Genomic DNA, 18589 nt, shown 5'->3' with positions numbered 1-18589 from the left:
GAAGGCAGTTCATCACTCCAGAATATTCTGTGATGCACTGGGGCAGCCTGCACATGGCAAGGAGGATGACAGCAAGCCAGGAGGATTCGTCTTGGGAAAGGATAAAGAGCCAGGACAAAAGAGGATATCTGAGATTTAGCCCATTTGAGCAAGGCTCTTAAAGGATGACTGAAAAAGTTATTTCTGAAGTGGAAGATGATGGGGAGTGATCAGATAATTTAAGAGCCAGAGTAATGGGTGGTAGATGGAGGTAGACTTTGAAGCTGTAATTGACACAGATAAGAACAGCATATTTTAAACATGCCAGAAAATGCAGTTACAGTGTTCAAGTGCAATAGGAGGAGGCACAATCGACAGGTTTTATCTAAAAGAACAGAGAATTACTGTTCCATTATGTCAATTTTGTGGTAAGCATAACGTTAGACTTCCTGCAGCACTTTCATGTGACTCCAAGTGTACGCCTCATACAAAAGCCAGAGAAAAACAAGAGCCTCAGAAAGGTCTTCAGCTCTTTCCTAAGCCCTGCTCAGTTTTGTTCATGTTCATTTTAGACTGATATATATTCTGCTACTGCTTTTTTCCTAGTTCATTTTGAATTTGGCAAGTTTGAATAGCGGCATTCTTTCTCCTCAAAGAGGGAGACAAATTAATTTACCTGATGGAAGTAAATATAACAGAGGCTTTTATGCAGCAAAGAACTCCAAAGTAAATGGCACCTGAAGAAAAGCTGGACTAAAATACCAATGCAGAATTCTCTGATGTCTGCACCCAGCACTAATTGTTTTTCATGGCTGGTTTTCAAGGGCATTTTCATAACTAACTACAAATAAAGGAGTACAATGAAAAATTTCATCCATGGGAAGAGATTCTTGTTGGGCATTGTACATAGGTTGGGTGTGAAGAGAACTTAAGACACAGAAATATTTCTGATCTTGCTGCGTGTTTATGCGAGGAGGGGACTGATGACCCTGGCTCTTTGTCTGCTTAACTGCACATTTTACTCTGACCTTTGGTCATGTTTTAGCAATGACAAAAACCTATAAAGCAATAGTTAATATTCCAACAAAACAGGTGAGTAATATATTCCAAAACCTAGTCTGTAAGCAAAATTTTTTAAAGCTTCTTGAATTGCTTTTAATCTTATCTGTTATACTTTTACTACCTACCTTCTACTGAGGCATAATATGACTGTGTCAAACACAAAACACGTTCCAGGCCTGACAAGTCAATAATCCTGAGCCTCAAAAAGGTACTGTTAACAGACAGAGCCCGTGGACCATCATAGAAGCAAAGGAAAATCATTGCCTTTTCTCAGGGTTTGCCAAAGAAGAGGAAGTGTTATATAGGACATATCTGTAGCCCAAATTCCATGGTTTTCTTTTCCCTAGGCAGCACTATGATGCTTAGGATGCACAAAGAGCTCGTGCTACACAATTATACAAGAGGATGCCTTGGGCAAATGACTTCTACCACACATCTCAGTGTGTTTTTAAGTTCAGGACTTGGGAGTTTGACAAGCAGTGTTCCTGCATTTGTGATGCCACCATCTGGAGGTCAGCAGACTGGTAGCACACCCATCAATACCAAAATAAAATGAGGTTAACAGTCATCCTATCCAAATCTTTTAAGACTGGACTATTTTTGATGCATATTTCCAGATCTCTCTTGCTAACAAGGAATTGGAACGCACTGTTTGATAAGTAACTAGAATTTCTGAACCAGTGCCAAAGCATATGACTAAGTTGTAGAGTACACAGCACGTTTCAGGTAATCACACACTTTTTTTTTTTTAAGCTGTAATAAAGCTTGGCAAGTAGAAAACAATTAAATTGACCCAACTGGAGACCATGAGAAGATTTCAAAGTTTTCAGAGCTATAAATGGTTATAAAGCCATTGGGCATTCCTTCAGGCACTTACTAGTGTAAGAAACAATCTCAGAAGAGGTGGTATGTAATAATTTTAAAACCCAAGACAATGGTAAAAATAAGCACAGCCTATGAAAAACTGGAACGAGCAAACTGAAAACAGTGGAAACACTTCTGTCCAAGCACTACTAAATAGCTAAGGAAAAAAGGAGAGGATTGAACAGAGATAAACTACCCCTTAACTCATCCTCTTCTTTGAAGTTTATTGCATTTACTTCCAGTCATTTATGTAGTTATCTGCTGTCTACAAGATCTGCCTCTTCCATTATCACAACTCTTTTCTACATGCAAGGATACAGACTGACCAAAGTTGTCTCAAATCATGAAGTGCTGCATTTAGTTTTGCTCACAGGAATTACTTTCTAATGGCGTCAGAAATACTCTAACTCAAAGATTCTAAGGTTTAATTGAATTTTACCTTCTTGAGGCAGGAAGGAAGAATGAAAAGACACCTTGAGCCATCACTGCATACAATGACTTGTCCTTGTTTACCAGTACCTTCACAAGGGGAAATAGCTAAGAATCAATTAATCAGTTACTACAGAATTTAAATAGGCTTCAATAATTTTGGTCACAGTTGTCATCGTCACATTAGCTGTCAGTGATCCATCCTGCTCAATACATCAAGAAGTCCCAAACAACAAAAAACACCCAAGTGTACTTTTTAATGAAATATTCAAATGTTTACTTGGGGAAAAAAGAGACTGCAGAAGCTGCCAGTCTAAGAGAAGATTTTTGTTCCTCCCAAGGCCTTACAAGTTACCATCCTCCAATGCTTCAAGGAATGCATCCCACAGACATCCATGCTAGCAAGCACACTATTTCACCTGTGAATCATGTCAGGCTGACAAGCCTGTAAGTGCCCAGTCATTCCATTTATTTGTCAAATACTTTTCTGCCAAGTTGGTTTATGCTCAGGTTTTCAAGTAATCTGGCCATATCTTGAAGAGTTATCTAGACATATTTAAGTTTAGCTTTAATATTAGCATTAGAAAGTAAGGCATTCTGAGTTTATCTGTCTTTTCCTCAGGCTAAATAAATGTTTGGCTGAGTGCTTCTACCATGTTGCAGACAAACATCCCTTATTATTCCCTCCAAAATTCAATGCAATGTGGACAATGAGTTCTGTTTCAGCATTGTACTGGCTTGTGAAAGGACATGTCGTATGGGCTTGTGCCTTTTCAAGAGCAAAATGATTTTTGTCCAACCATAATTGCTGGTGTTTTGAGTTCAAATGCTCTGTGCTCCATCACACCAACAAAGAGAATGCTGCTGTAAAAGAGCAGTTCTTAAAGGCAAGGCTAACGTTCAATCCCACAGCAAGCGTGGCTGTACCACCTTACAAAGCCTTGTCCATTCTCAAAATACATTAAGAATTATTCTGTAAGATCAGGCAACTGATTTTGTAAAGAAATATCACATAAAATACATTACCATCATATAAAATACATTACCAGCTTATTCCACTGCTTACATTCTAGATTTCTCAATCACTTTAAGCTGGTGTAAACAAGTACTTCCTCTAAGAGCACCAGTCTGTTCTTCCTTTTCTTTGCCCCTGGTTCCTTACTCCCACTGCTTCCTGAGCAGCCACACCAGCAAACCAAACACTGTAACTGATCCAGGCTGAAAACTAAGCTGACAAAAACATGTCCAAGCAGCTAAAGAAATCCTTTTAAAAAAATCTGGCTGCAGGGATCCATACCATCGTAACAGGAGGGAGGCACAGGAGCGGCTGGAAGTGTCCCTTTGGGCAGCGATATCCAAAGCCAGTGTGAAATCACAGCTCACAGAGGAAAGGAGCTGCCGGTGGGTCCTGCAGCTACAAGGTCAAAAAGCAAACTCATCTGCCCAGCTCCAGACACCTGCTGTGAAGAAGGCAGGAAGATCCTCAGGCATCCTGGGAGAGCTCTCATGTATTCTCCTTGTACTTGCCAGATGCAAGGCAGAACACCACTTGCTTGGCCAAAAGGCAGCTCTTTTCCCTGTGGCAGTTTTGCAGCTCTGTTGCTAATAATTAGCAGCTGTTTATAGTAACAGAACAGGCCACAAGGGATGTTTTTTTGGCCCATGTCAATACTCAAGTATTCAGTCACTGCACTAGGAAGCAAAGCATCTAGAACACATAACTGGAGGTTTTGGCCCAGATGGATAAATGTGCTCAACTACCCTACTCAAAGTTCAGGGGAAAGGCTGTATCCTTCCGTGATCTGATGAAGTTGTTCCATCATAAAGGTGTAGACAAACTCTATGACTTGCTATATAGGTGAGTCATAAGGTCTTTGTTGCAAAAGGGCAGTAATTATAGGCAGGCAGTTGTTTCAATTCCCATTAAGACTTCTGACAGAGCTAAATGCAAACATGGAAAGCTTTTTAGCTACTGTATGAACGATACTAACCCCATCAGAGAGTGAAGACTACACTTGTTCAGGAATATTTTTTTTTTTTAATCAGTTATATCATGTATTGCTTAACAACATTCCCACACATGAGCTATGTTACTCTCAGATCCTGAAAGTCAAAACCTCTCATTTTAAAACAGTTTTATATTACACTGGACTGGCCTGTTGTGAATCACTAAAAACCTGCCAAAGGAAAAAGGTTACGGCTAACTGGGTGCAATAAAGAACCACATTTGACATTTCCTAACATCTAATTAATCATTTTGGTAATCAAAGGCATTGAAACACAACAGCATAAACCAGCTTCTTCTACAAGGACACTGCGCCCAAACAACCATATGACTAGCACTGACTGCACATCAGATTCTCAGCAAATTCATCTGGAAACCTGAGATTTGGAAAAGAAAAGAAAAAAAAGAAGAAGGAGAAAAGAGCCACTGGAAGCAGCACAGTGCTTTTACATCATGACCTACTTTTGAAGCTACCACAAAATTTAGGCCACAGAAGCAAGGTCTGGGCAGGGGTAAGTCATTCTGCAGCACGTTGTGAATTAAAACAATATGAAGCAATCCACCTCACATGGAGAAACAGCATTTTTCCCACTTCTTCCAACACAAACTTTTGTCTGCCTTCAGGACTCTTCACACACTGTAAGTCAGTTGATGTCTTTTACAACCTCTGCCTTGCTGTTTAAGCCAAAACACAATGTTTCAAATACAAATTCATCTAAGAGACACAGATGATGCTGGCAGCTTTTCTACTCTTAATGCTGAACATCTGACATCCTCTACTCCCCCAACAAATAAATATCCAAACCACTATCCAACACACAGAAGGAAGGGTGTGAACAGTTTGATTTTGGAAGGGTTAATGAAGACTTGTTGCACCCTTTCATTGGTATGTATACAAAATTCCAGAAATTATTAAAGCCTGACACACAGAGGCTTACAAACTCCAGCCCTGCCTAAGTTAAATCTTCCATAGGATTTCCTGCTTCTTTCTTTCCATAAAGCATGGCCTTGACTAGAATCCCCTTGGCTTTCTTGGGACCCTCTTTCCACCCCCTCACAGCTTACTTGGAAAATGACCAAGAGCAAGATTTTGGCTCCTGCTTGAAGATGTGGTGATGCAGTCACAGATGGCAATGTGGGCATGACAAACTCCCCTGATGGGAATTTTCCTGCCTGGACACATGAGGAGGAATAGAAAACTCAAGAGGTAAGGTGGAGAGGTGAAGGTGGTTGTGACATCAGGGAGAACAGCACTGTTTCATCGTTCTTTGTATTTTGGGGGCCAACATAATTTCTCCATTCATTACTGGGAAAAATACATAGGAAATCATGGGTCTTTATGCAATTACTGAAACAATTCTGGGAAGCCATCTTTTTAAGAGGGATCCAGAATTTAATGTGAGACAGACTTTATTCAGTGGATTGGATATTATACTGCTCCCTAAAGGCACAGCCTGTTACTAATATTAGATCAGATTACATTGTTAAATCACGGCTGCTGCTGTTTTTAGTAGGAAATACTTCATTTTGTTAAACTGGAGAGGTGGCATTATCTGATTTAACTTGTATTTTGATTTACTCATAGGTAAAAACAGTCATATATGCTCACATTACCTTCATGTTTATTAATACAGATGCATTAAACAAGTGAATAGCTAAGGGGGTATGTGCATAAATAGCAGTAGAGAAGCCTTCAGAGCTAATGGAAAACATAACTGGGACCAAAACATAACTGCTAAGAAGCAGTTGCATAGCATAGCAAAGACGTAGGCCTGCCTGCATCTCCAAATAGCAGGTTCAACACCCAAAATTAGGTAAAGGGCAAGCCAGCAAGCACTAACAGCTTTCAAAACTAAAAACTAACAACCAAGTCACCACAAAAGCACAAAACTCAAAACCTCATGGGGACAGAGATCACTCAGGCCAGCATGCAGTTATGCTGTTATGGGCTGACATTGCTGCAAGTAATGACTTTCAACAAGAAAACTCACTGATTTGGTCAGATAGGTACAAACTTCAGTCTGGCCTGAGCTAGAGCTATGGTCCAGCTTGGAATATCCTATTAAAAGATCCTCGAGTTTTTAAACCATGCTGACCCTGAATGTTATCTCCCGCCTGAATTAAACAGATTCTTCCCTCTGTCTCTATGAAGTAGAAGAAGAAAATAAAACAAAATCAAGGCTGTCATCAGCAAACATCTTAATGCATAACCAAGTGGATTAATGGCACCAATCCCACCTTCCTGCAGAAGGAATGGCAATGTCCAGGGCTGATGGTGAAAGAATAATCCTATCAGGACATAATTGCTAGTAGCAGGGGTTTTTTTTGCAAGTTCTTTCACCAAAGCTGTCCTGATTGCAGTGGGGAAAATGGAATACACCAGAGCGACTTTTGCTGATTCTTCAGAATAAAAAATATTTCCTGTAATAGGTTGAGACTAGAGTTTTGAACGAATATTCATCCACAAAAATAGTCAAGCCAGGACAGATTACTTAAACTGTATCTGCAAAGTTAGACATCTCTTGCAGATGCTACTGTGAAAAGCACATTATTTTCACGTACTGGTATTTAAATTAATCATATTTGCTGCCTGAAAATTCACAGGCTGGTTTCTTCAGGCTGCAAATACTTAAAAAACCCAAATACTGCCAGAATATGTATTAGACAATTACAGAAGCTATTCAATAGATCAAGACTAAAAAAGAGCACAGCATAGATCTTCATAAGCCAACTTCCTCTAGCATATCATTAACATCTGCAAAGTCTAATTCATTGGAATTATCTTCAATTACCAGTCCCTAAACGCATTACCATCATTCAATCTCAGAAAACTCTGTTAAAGGAAGCTTTTGAAAACATCCCTAGAATTTTGTTCACCCTCCAACAAAGACAGAGAAGTCAGGTTTTGACCGGATTTTACTAACTCTGAGGAAATAATTAGTCCCTCTGAGAAAAAACAAAACATCTCAGAAGAAGGTTTCTCACATTTCAGATTCTCCAAAAAATTTGTAAACAAGTATATATAACTGGTTATATTATCTTGCACTAAGTGTTCTCATCTTGCCTTGTTTGAGTGGACTCACAGATCAAGGGGGAAAATCATCACCATGATTGCTTGGTAATAAACCAGCATTTACAGCCTAACCTGCAGTTTGAGCCCACACCAATTCATCACGATTGCTGGAAATTATCTCCTGTCAGCACAAGGGAGAGAGATTCCTTCCCTTCCCCGTGCAAGCTTTGCCGAGCTTCCCTCCATCTGAGCCAAGGAAAATACTCTAACATCCCCTGATGAAGTATTAAATGGGACTCATCACTTCAGTGCTGAAAGAAAGGAATAAAAGTTGTTTAAAGATAGCATTTCTTTCTTTCTTACTTCCTGGCACTAAAAGAATACCACCCCCTCCTAAATCCGTGCTGCAAAGGGTGTGGTAAAAGAGCTGCTTTCCACCCCTCTGGCCCAACACCTTCACTGCATGAGGTGGTGCTAAGAGAGAAAACTGCAAGTTTAGGGTGCAGCACCTTCAGTAAACGTCTCCAGCGCCTCCCTTTAGCAGCACAAATAATTACAAACAAACGCTGAGAAAGCACACTCCATAAAAAGTATTGCTGGAGCAATTGAGCAGATCCCTGCTCCAGTTTTTGAGGCTGTCCCAAATACCAGTGTGACAGACGTGTTTATGTACACTGCCATGAAGTAGAGCTATTTGATTTAGTTTCTCAATTATTTAAATAAACATTTGAACCTAGCAGTGATCCACGGCCTATATTTTAAGTAAGGTGAAAAGATAAACAACATTAAGAATCCACTCTTAACCCAAATAATTATTAAACCATAAGAAAATCAGAGAATTACTGTTTAGTCAATAATATGGATAAATCAGTACTTAAAAGGGTTGCATTACCACAATGATTTCAGACCTTATTTACAGCATTTAGGACCAATACAGTAAGAACTTCCACAACCAGTACTTTTAACAAAGTAGGGAACCCACACCACATAAGAGCTACACCTTATAGGAGACAGAAATACAGGTAATAAACAGATAATATTTTGGCCAAGTTACAAACCATCCACTTTAGTGCAAATAATATGCTTTAGACAGCTGGTTTATAAGCAGCCTCATAGAAAGCTGATGGCCATATTTAAGAGCAGCTTGATCGGGATATTTTGATTTTGGACGATGAACAAATGCTATTTTAGAATGTGTTTTGCCAAGCTCTAACCCTGTTAGAACTGGCAGGATAAGATATTTACTGACATATACACTAAAATAATAAGAGGTTACAAGTGCCTGGCAGTTGGACTTGATACATGAAGACCAGCTAGCAGGGCAATATTTAGAGGACATAAACTTCTTCCATTTGTGACTCTAGAGAGCTATGAAATACTTGGCAAAGGCTTGCCAGAATTTGGCATTTTTACTTAATTTGGGAATGACTGTCAGCTGTTCTCCTCTTAGAGGATGCACAAGCTCCAACATCCATGCCACTTCAACAGCAGACATCTGGACCGCTGTGGGGTGAGACCTGCATCACTCCTGCACCAGAGAAGTGTTTGCACCCTGCTGTCACATCAGTGCAATCACTACAGAAGCTCTTGCAGGTGAAAATATTTGAAAGCAAACCCATCTCCCAGTCTAGGTTTAGCCCTGTCACAGTCAGACAATTCAGTCATGCTCTGTCAGTCCCATCTACTTTTCCTGTATGCTTCCTGCAAAACACACAGCTGCCATCCTTCAAGGGAAACTCAACATATAAACCCAAGGGACAAAGCTGCACTGTCAGACGAGGGCAGATCTCATCCATGGGACTCTAAGCATCATCATATCATGGGTTTTGCACCTCTCTATGTCCCCCCAGAGACGAGCTTCCAATGCAGAGTGGTTAAGAGGAATCAATGGTTTCAGCAGTTGCACTGTAACTATTTCTTACAAGGCAGCTGGGACTACCACAGGCAGGTTGTAAAGGCAGTAGAGGTGCTAATGTACATTTAAATACCTTGAACATTGGTTGCCCTTGTGAGCTATTACTTCCACCTCCTGCCAAAAACAACCCAAAACCAAAACCAACCCACCCTAAACAAGCAAATGCTTTTTAAAAGTCATCTAGTCTCCCAAAAGCATTTTCTGTTGGAGGTTACTATCAGATAACAGATGGATTACCTAAAACATCCTCAGTGAATTAATCTTTCACACGTTAAAGCAGCTTTTCTTGAATATCAATAAGAACAAAACATTGCTGCAATAGCGTCTACAGGACTAGGCAGGCTTCTTCTAGGAAGAGGAGAGTTTCTCTGCATTAAAAAGGTATTTAAAATCAACAAGTCATAGCTAATGTTAATTTAGCTGTAAGATTCAGTGATTGCACTTGAGTCATTCTATAGATACAGGGCTGCTGACATAAAGAACAGGGCAGTGAGAGGTTCAGCCTATACAAGCACGATTGATTGTTTAGAAAACAAAGCAAATCTAGTGGTTGTTTCTTTATGCAAGGCTAATTGCATACCAACTAGAGTGCCTTTCCAGATCATTCTCAGAGACAGAGTGAATTTGTGGTCAGATGCTATCACAGGTATTTCCCTAAGTAGGCAGAGCGGCTTTACTAAGTGCAGGCACTGAAAGCAGCATATGTGGAGAGCAAAACAATGAAGGAAAGACCAGAACTAAAGTGCACAAAGTAGCTTGATATGGAAGTATAACAGCTGAGCTGGCAGGTTATCCCACTAAACATCTAATATCCTCAAAAAGCGATGGGATCCTCTCTGCAAAGTGCATTCAGAGCAGGCAATCTCTTTTGCTCATTCCTTTACCCTGGACAGGTCCTGAAATCGCAAGCCAAGGGGGAAATCCAGAGAAGGTAGTAATCTGAACACCTGACAAAATAAGTTTGGCTTTGTGCCTTTATTGTTTAAAGAGACACCAAAATACACATGCAGTTTAGTGCAAGCCATCTTCAGAGGAAGGACTAAGAAAGGGACTCCACAGGCTGAGTAGGTGCAAATAACAGCTGCAGCTTCAATTCTGAACTGAGTATCTCCTTAAAATTTTAGAAGGCATAGCAAATTTCATAAGTGAAATTTGCTGAGTGTTGATTTGAAGGATAAAGAGGAACAGCAATGTCTTGTTCAAGTAAATCTTTAGAATTAGTCTAGCAGGCACCCAGCATTAATGAACCACTCAGCTCAGAGGCTGGAGGGCTATTCACAGAACAGAGGAAGAACTCACCAAATTGTGAGCTGATCAGTGAATGCTGCCTTCAGTACTCTGAGGCTACCTGCTTATGTATCCCAACAGACCGACAGGAGCATTCTCTAAACTTGAGTAATAGCATCTAGCAAGAGTATGGGCTTCAGGAGGAGATTTAAGTTAAATCGCTCTCATTCATCTTCTGTCATCCACACACCTTTATTACAGTGCTTAAAGTTTGTGGTTGCATCACTGACTTTTCCTCATCTTGCTCTACTCACATTCAGTCTCAATTTCTCTCTTGCTCTGCTCAGAGGGCAGAAGAAATACCAGACCAAGAGTTTTAGTCTCTACTCTTTTCTGTGATTTAATCATCTTTACGGTTTAGCAGCAGCTGTTGGGAACAGGCTCACCACAAGACAGGGACTTTTTCTCTTTCTGATCCTAAAAGTATAATGGATGCAGTCTTCTCACTGCTCCTCTGGAAAGCTGAGCCTGACCTTGCAGTATTCCAGATGTTACATTTGCAGCTGCCTGATTTCTCAACTCCTAATCAACTTACAACTTATTATTGCAAGATTCTACTTGCAATAATATATTAAATTTCTCCATTTTCAAAACTGTCTTGATGTTTATCTTCCAGGACATGGCAACTGCCCACAGCAGCATCCCAAGCAAGGAGTATCACTATGGTAGAGGTCAGACAAAGGATGATGGGAGCACACATACACCTGGCTGAAGCTATTTGGTGTTTCTGACTAGATAAATTTAAAGGGATGTTCTCTTTCTGTGCTGAAGAAGAAATCAAAGGCTTGCATCTGTGGGGGAAAGTGGGGGAGAGACCAGGAGGACAGTTGTCACTTCTACCAGGGGATGAGTTAAGGTTACAAAACTAAAGTCAAGGACTTGAATGAATACTGCACATATTACCTAATCTCAACTTTTCAAAGAGCTTTACATCTTCAGACTATTTCTTTAAACAAAGCTCTACTCTGAACTGAACACTTGCTCTTATCAGTTTATCCTGGTACAAGATAGTGGCTTGGCTTCCACCCCAGTTCCCATGAAGATAGTTAGCACTTACAGATTCCTTTCTCTAACATCACAAACAGCTAAATCCATTTATCATATGTGGAGTTGATAAGGGGTAGGACATTCATTCCTGCATTATTTTGCTATCTCATTGTCTGCAAGGTGTTTATAAGTAACAGTTTGAAATTAACAGACTTGCCATTCAACTTTACCACCTACTGGCCAAGTCCTTGAAAAGCAGACAAAAAGCTGTTGGCTTCATATAGTAATGCATGTAGCCCTAAGTATTTGAAGTGCTACACCTGCTTGAAGTATACATCTGTTAAGAGCAGGCAAACCAAAAAAATGAAGTGAATGAGGCTCTGAGCAATTGGCAGTTATCCTGGTGACACTGTGGTGACATTCACTTTGCTTAGAATTTCTAAAAGCCTTGTGTAAGCATTTTGGCATATTGGATGGCTTGTTATAGGCCTCTGGTTCAAGGAAGATTTTAGAATTGAACCTAGACAAGTAAACTTGCCTGAATTTGGTCACTCAGGAAGCCTTCCAGGGAAAATCCTACTCTGAAACACTTGAAGGTTTTAATAAATTAGCAGTCATGTAAGATTTCACAAGTCTTGTTAATAAGCAGTAGGATGTGCTGTGCATCCCTGCATATTTTCAGGCTGTGTCAAACTTTGATGAAACCACCACTGAAGTGGGCAGGACACTCAGACTCAGAGGACATTACAACAGCTCCCACAAATTTTACTGTGAGGAGTAGCTGACTCCAAAACAGTATTCCCAAGAAGGGTTTCAGGAGCTTTCTTAGTGTTGGTCGAGAAGTATTATCAGCCCATGCATTGAGAGCAGGTTTATTGAACAGGGATCTCTCTGTAAGGATCCAATGCATAGTGTGAAATAAACCCAAAAACCTAACAAATATTTATTCAAACACCGCTTCTGACAGCAGTTTAGAGACAAGATTGCACATTTTTCAGGAAGATCTGTGGATTCCAGCAAAGAAGCACAACCCAAGTCAGTACATTCTGTTGAAGGAAGATATTCTCACTTTTGTCCTAATGTTCTTTTAGAGATGAGGATCATCTCATATGACAAATGGTTCCTCATCAAGCACAACAACGTTCAAGCCAAACACTTGAGCAAAGCATGGTGTACATCAGATTGAGCCAAGCAGAAAAAAAACAGGAGAGGAAGTAATCCAAAGGGCGGGAACCAGAAAACATGACTACAAAGTCTGAAGGGCATGAAATTATTTCTAAACAAAGTCTTGACAGAGGTTTCAAACATAGAAGCCGTTGAAAGAACAACATGACATGATCCCTCCATCAGAAAGGTAATGACTGGCCCAAGTTGTAACAGAATTAGAGAATATTTTCTAGGTGCAAAGGGTAACAGAAGTGCTATTATCCATCATGAGGAGGACAACCAGCAGGTTCACTCCTTCCTTCCCCACTAATGGATCAACTTCTCATGGCTCTACAAGCCGAGGTTGCTCCCTGCTATTCTTTCACCTTCATTTGTGAGCACACGCAGTTTCCCACCTCCTAGGGCCCACAAAGGCACAGACATTTGCATGCGCTGCATGTGTAGGTGTGAGTCTTCAGCAGTAACACAGGAAGCTGAGGAAGAAAACTATTCATTTCTTTTAGCTTGTGAATCTAGTATTTGACTAACAAAATCCTAAAGTCAATGCTAGTTACTGGTCAGCAGAGAGGGATTTGACATTTTACACTTAAGTCACTTGTCAGAGTGAGGAAGCCCTTAGAGTGATAAATTTCATGGTTACTGAACCTTATTTTAATGAAATGCGTGGCTTGCCCTTCTAGGCTGTATTTTATTTTGGCAGCTTTACTGAGAACACTGTGCTTAGTCATTTTACTTTTCCAATTATAGGACCAGCGTATGCAATAAACTAATGTTTTTATCATTTGAACAATCACCCGCCAGATTTTCAAGAGGAATAGGATTTGATTAAAGCAATCAGCAGTTCACCATAACATATCCTTAACTGTTTTAGGTTTTAAGAGCCTAAATAGATTAGAAATAATTTAATGTTGCTTTGTACAGCAGTCAAGATTTCACTGATAAAACAGGGGGACCACATCCCTGTTATCTCATTTAAGTGAAATCCATTTATCATCCTGTTATGTTTTTATTCTTCCAGTAACAAATTGCAAAGTTCAATGTATTACCTCTATATAAAGATTTCTGCAAAGCACATGGACAGACTTTTGACCCATGGGCTTCTCTGGAGAAGTACATAAGATCATACAGTAAAATAGGCACAATTCAAAAGGTCACTTCCATTTTGTTTTAAACCTTTCCTTTTAAGCCAAAAAATATTTAAATTTAAGTTTCAATTCCACATTAAAACAACCGTGATGTGACATATTACTGTCCTTAACCTGTATTCTGGTTTTCAATCAAACTGCAGTCAGTTTAAATTAACTTAACTGGGGTAGAGAGTTAGAGGATAAAAATGTCTTAGTTTATCAGGAAAAAATAAAACCTGCAGGAAAAGAGTTCACATGGTGCCTGTAAAAGTCTTCCTACTTATCTATAGTAATGTGAACAGCAGTGTGTACAACTCAAACAAGTTTTTGCTATGAAAGCTTTTTCACCTTCCTCTGAGGACTTTGTGTGCCCTTGCTCACACTCATACATGAAGTCTGAAAAAAAAAATTTAAATTGTTCAACTATATTCTGTACTTTACCCAATGAAAGAATATTTGTCATTTTACAATAAGCATCAACCAGGCTTAAACCTTCAACCTGGCAAGGAAAGCAAAATTCAGCCTTCAAATCATGGAACTGAAATTAGCATAGATAAATTTCCCAGGTATGAAATGTTAATTCATTCTGAAGAATAGTGTAATCAAAACAGACTCCAGTTTACTTCAGGACACATGGGCTAAATTAGTCATCTGGGTAGATCTTGAGAGGCCTGATCCCAGATTTCTATGCTGAACAGAAAACAAACTCCACACATGTATGTGCCTTCACACATGCTTTTTATTAAACACTCTCTACCATAAGAAGCAGGCCTGACAACCATTTGCTGAGATTAAACTATTTCAGAAGCACTGGCAGTTCAATGTTGCAGCCACAGCTGAAACCCACCAGTCTGTGACACTTGTCTGTCACTTCTGATACATCCTCTCCACATATGCCAGGAGTGAAACCCCCCGTGTACCTGATGAAAAAAGCTTCCCAGACTTCCATGCTTTTGCTGCACGATCTACAGTTTAATTCTGCACCTAAACTACTTAGAAGTCTTGGGAGTGAAGATCTAACACAACATTACAGGCCTAGATGTAAACAATGTAGGATGTATTAATCGCTCATGTAAGCCGGCTGTATTTTCATTATTCCCTGCAAGGCTGGAAGAGTCACAGCATTATTACAAGCCTAAGCCCTTTCAGATACAAAAAATACAGACTTGTGTAGCTTTAGTCTTAGCTGCTCACATCAAGCAACTTAAGAGCTTCAGTTTGTCCTGTGAGGCCAACAAATTAATGAAGGAAAATTCTGAGCTCTTGCTTACTTTATCAGATAGGATGGAGCAGAGAAGTTTCCAGCTTTGGCTTCCTGCTTTCCTCTCAGTCCAGTTCAATATTTTTAAAATTTCTCTGGTGAAAGCCAAGAATTGGCCAGTGTTGTTGTTATTCTCATTCTTTGAAAAGATATGACTATTACCCAGACAATGAGAAAGGAAGTTATTTAATCCCTACATCAACAGTGAGTAAGAAAATGAACTATTATAATGGCATGAGCATAACTGCATCAGGTAAGAATTAAAAATTATGCTGGACAGTCATAGTGCAAAAATAAGGAACCCATTTTTATTTAATATTTTGACACAGGCAGGCTTCCACTCATTTTCTAAGTTACAGGGAAATGCAATATTAATGAACTGAATGCTGCTACTGGAGACAAACCAAGAGTTGCTTTCATTTGCACAGCACTTCTACCCTGACCACATTCATCTAGATGCAAGAAGGAGAGTATAGTGCATAGTAAATGTATTATAAATACAGAGGTGAAGTATTTAAACACATGGCCTCATTAGAAAATATACCTTTAGTATTAAAGCTTGGAGAACCACTACCAACACCTCTTTATTTCAGACTATCTTTTTCACAGAGAAAGCAATTTTACTGTGAATGCCTGAAGCACAGAACTGCAGCAGCTTTCTTATCCCATCTCCTAAGGGCAAGATGTCCAAATCATTTGGACAGCAGCAATTTCTGCATGTAAAGCTGAAATTTTATTCCCTACTTAAAGAATTTGTCTTTTGTAAGCTATGGTGTGTGTGTATATATGTGTGTGTGTATAACTCCAGTCAATACAATAATTGCACATAGGGACTATAGGGACTTAAAGCTTTCTCTGGCAGTGATGTTTGACCATGGGCCACTTAGCAGCAATGGCTTTGTCATTGGGTAGCCCCTAAAACTTGAAAGGTCAGAAAAGGCTGTCAGGGACATATCAGTTACTAAGCTCCAAACAGACAGAACGAAGCTGTGATACACAATCAGGGCAACTTCCAGGTTCACTGAGGGATCCTGCAAGCGAGATACTCAGCAATACACAGACCTCTCACAGAGCCACCCAGACAGGGAGCCTGTCCACAAAAGAGCTTCTTAAAGTGGCTGAAGTGCAAGGAACAGTGTAGCCAATATCGTACCAGTGATAAATTCAAGCATTAATTACAACCAGTTATTCAGTAACCAGCCTTAACAAAGAACTGGAACTGATCTCTTAGAATGTGTTAATTTAGGGGCATAGTTAATGAGGAAGAGAAAACTACTACGGGAAATACCTTGCAGTGTTGGGCTGCTGGAATGAGCTGGAAGTTTATATTCTGATGAACATATGTGTTTCATAGTTTGCAGTAATTGAGAACTGCGTTTGGTTTTTTTTTTTTTGTTTAAGTGTATCTCTACCATGAAGAGGTCAGATGATGCAGTGAAATCTGTTCAAGAGCACAGAGTCAAGTTTATACTGTACATCCCTGAGACTCATTAGGTTTTACATTGACACAGTGATGTTACAGAGATCTAGCCATGAACAGGCTAAGAATACCCTAGGACAAAGTAGTGAGGCTTTATCTTAAGTCATCCCACCAAGGCTATTACTTGTCTACAAATACAACCTGCTGTTCCTAACTAGTAAAAGACTTACTAACAATATAATACCAAACTCACTAGACACACAGGCATCTGATGTTAGCACAAAACTCATTGTATGGGAACCCAAACCCTTTTTATACAGAGCTTAGTTGGGGGCTACTACACAATTGAAAGGCCATGGTAGTGTCCAGTCATATGCATACAAAGAAGATTAGAGATTCCACTAGTGCTATAGGGTCAAAAGGCTTATTTTCAACTGACACCCTGAATTGTCACGCAAACCATTCTAGAGCAATTGCCTGGGACACACCTTATCTGATTCAATTCCATTTCTTCAGTAGACTGAAAAATCTGCTAAGCAGCTGCATAATGAGAGTTTTGAACAGACCTTACCAGTCAGATGACAAATTGGAAAGGTGATTTGAAAACAAAGCAGCAGAAAAAGATACAACTGTAAGGCCAGAAATGACTGTAGGAACGTGAAGGGAACAGCTAACTGCTCATTCATTCTCTTTTCAGTTCACTGAAAAGGAATTCGACTTTTAGGGAGGTGGAAGTTCTGTGATGTTGGAAACAATCAGGGTACCTGTGCACTGAGAAGTGGAAGCCTTTTCCCTCTATGCCAAAGTTCGAAGAACAAAAGCCAAGAAGAAGAACAAGCCTACATCACAAGCTGATTCCCCCAGATAGGAATCAGCAAACATGCACTAGAAGTGCTGGTGTTAAAGCAAGCTGTGCATTTGTTTTGGGTTATTTTTTGAACTCCTGGGAGTTAGCTGGCCAGCCACACTACTCTAAGGAGCAATAGTTCAGACTGTCAAATCACTCCTCTGGGAGAAGCCAGAGCCAAACTGCTCAGACCAGTGTACTTACTCAGATATTCCCCTCATAAAATGGGATGAGTATTTTTTACCCTGCATGTATGCCTTCTGTCCACCCACAAAAAAACCCCACCAGAACAACAACAAAAAATCTCCAAACAAATTAATCCTCTGAAACTCTTCTTACCTGGAAGCTTCAAGACTATTTAAGAGCTGACTCCTGTTTCTGTTATTTGTTCTTCCATGTGATGGATAAGAAAGTTGTAGGTTCAACAGTGAACATGTTGAATGCATTCTGGAAGACTGTTTGTTCTGTGTAAGTGATGATAGGAAATTAAGTGGCACAGAAATCTGACTTCTCTGCAGTCATCGCTTGCTGGGTTAAGCGACTGGTTTCTGGACATGATCCAGAAAGATTGATCATATATTCAAGGGCAGAATGCAGAAGATAAGAGTGACATGCAGTTGTGCTTTTGTAATAGAACACTGGGTTCAGCCCCCAGTTAGATCATTTATTTATCTGGCACTGAAGGGCGATAATGGCTTGTTTTCAAGTCTCCAAAATAAATGAACTACACTGCATGCAGAAGTAGTCCAGGCCAGCCAGCAGAGGACAGAAAATATGCCGGGTCAGCATAACACTGGTTTCAATTTCAGTTACAAAAACATTAGAGCTCTCATTTAAAACAAGATGAGGAAACTAGGTCCTCTCACCACTCTGCTGAGAGAACCAACCTTCCCTCCCCAGAATACAGACAAAATCCACTTCGAACAGAGTTCAGCAAAACAATTCTGAGTAACACCTTCCTGCTGCCATTTACACACTAGAATTTTCTCAACAGCAACTTTGGCTTACTCTTAGGACTAAGCTTTATCTCCTACCCTTTTATGACTTGCTACATGAGCAGCAGCTATCGACTGAATTTCAGTCATGCAAGGAAAGTATTTCTCAGTCTCCTCCTACAACACCTCAGGCCACCAGATTAGTCAGTCTTCATATAACACTGCAAAAGAGATTGAGTCAAGCCTGAAGTGTCAGGCCAGCCAGGTCTCTTAAAGCTAAAGTTTAATACT

The 18589-nt window shown here is 39.9% G+C and overlaps 1 protein-coding gene across 6 annotated transcripts in view; it reads right to left on the bottom strand.

Moving 5' to 3' along the window:
- Positions 1–18589, bottom strand: part of SLC45A4 (solute carrier family 45 member 4) — a 79898-nt gene that overhangs the window by 33471 nt on the left and 27838 nt on the right. Inside the window, exon 1 of one of the 6 annotated variants that reach the window (XM_040063055.1) lies at positions 3632–3730. The exons of the other annotated variants lie outside the window; for them this stretch is intronic. The gene's annotated coding sequence lies outside the window, so the exon portion shown is untranslated. Of the gene's footprint in view, positions 1–3631; positions 3731–18589 lie in introns of those variants that run through there. 6 annotated transcript variants of the gene reach the window in all.

Source organism: Hirundo rustica, chromosome 1, assembly GCF_015227805.2.
Source record: "Hirundo rustica isolate bHirRus1 chromosome 1, bHirRus1.pri.v3, whole genome shotgun sequence".
Lineage (NCBI taxonomy): Eukaryota > Metazoa > Chordata > Aves > Passeriformes > Hirundinidae > Hirundo > Hirundo rustica.
This window is presented reverse-complemented; position numbering and strand designations above follow the sequence as displayed.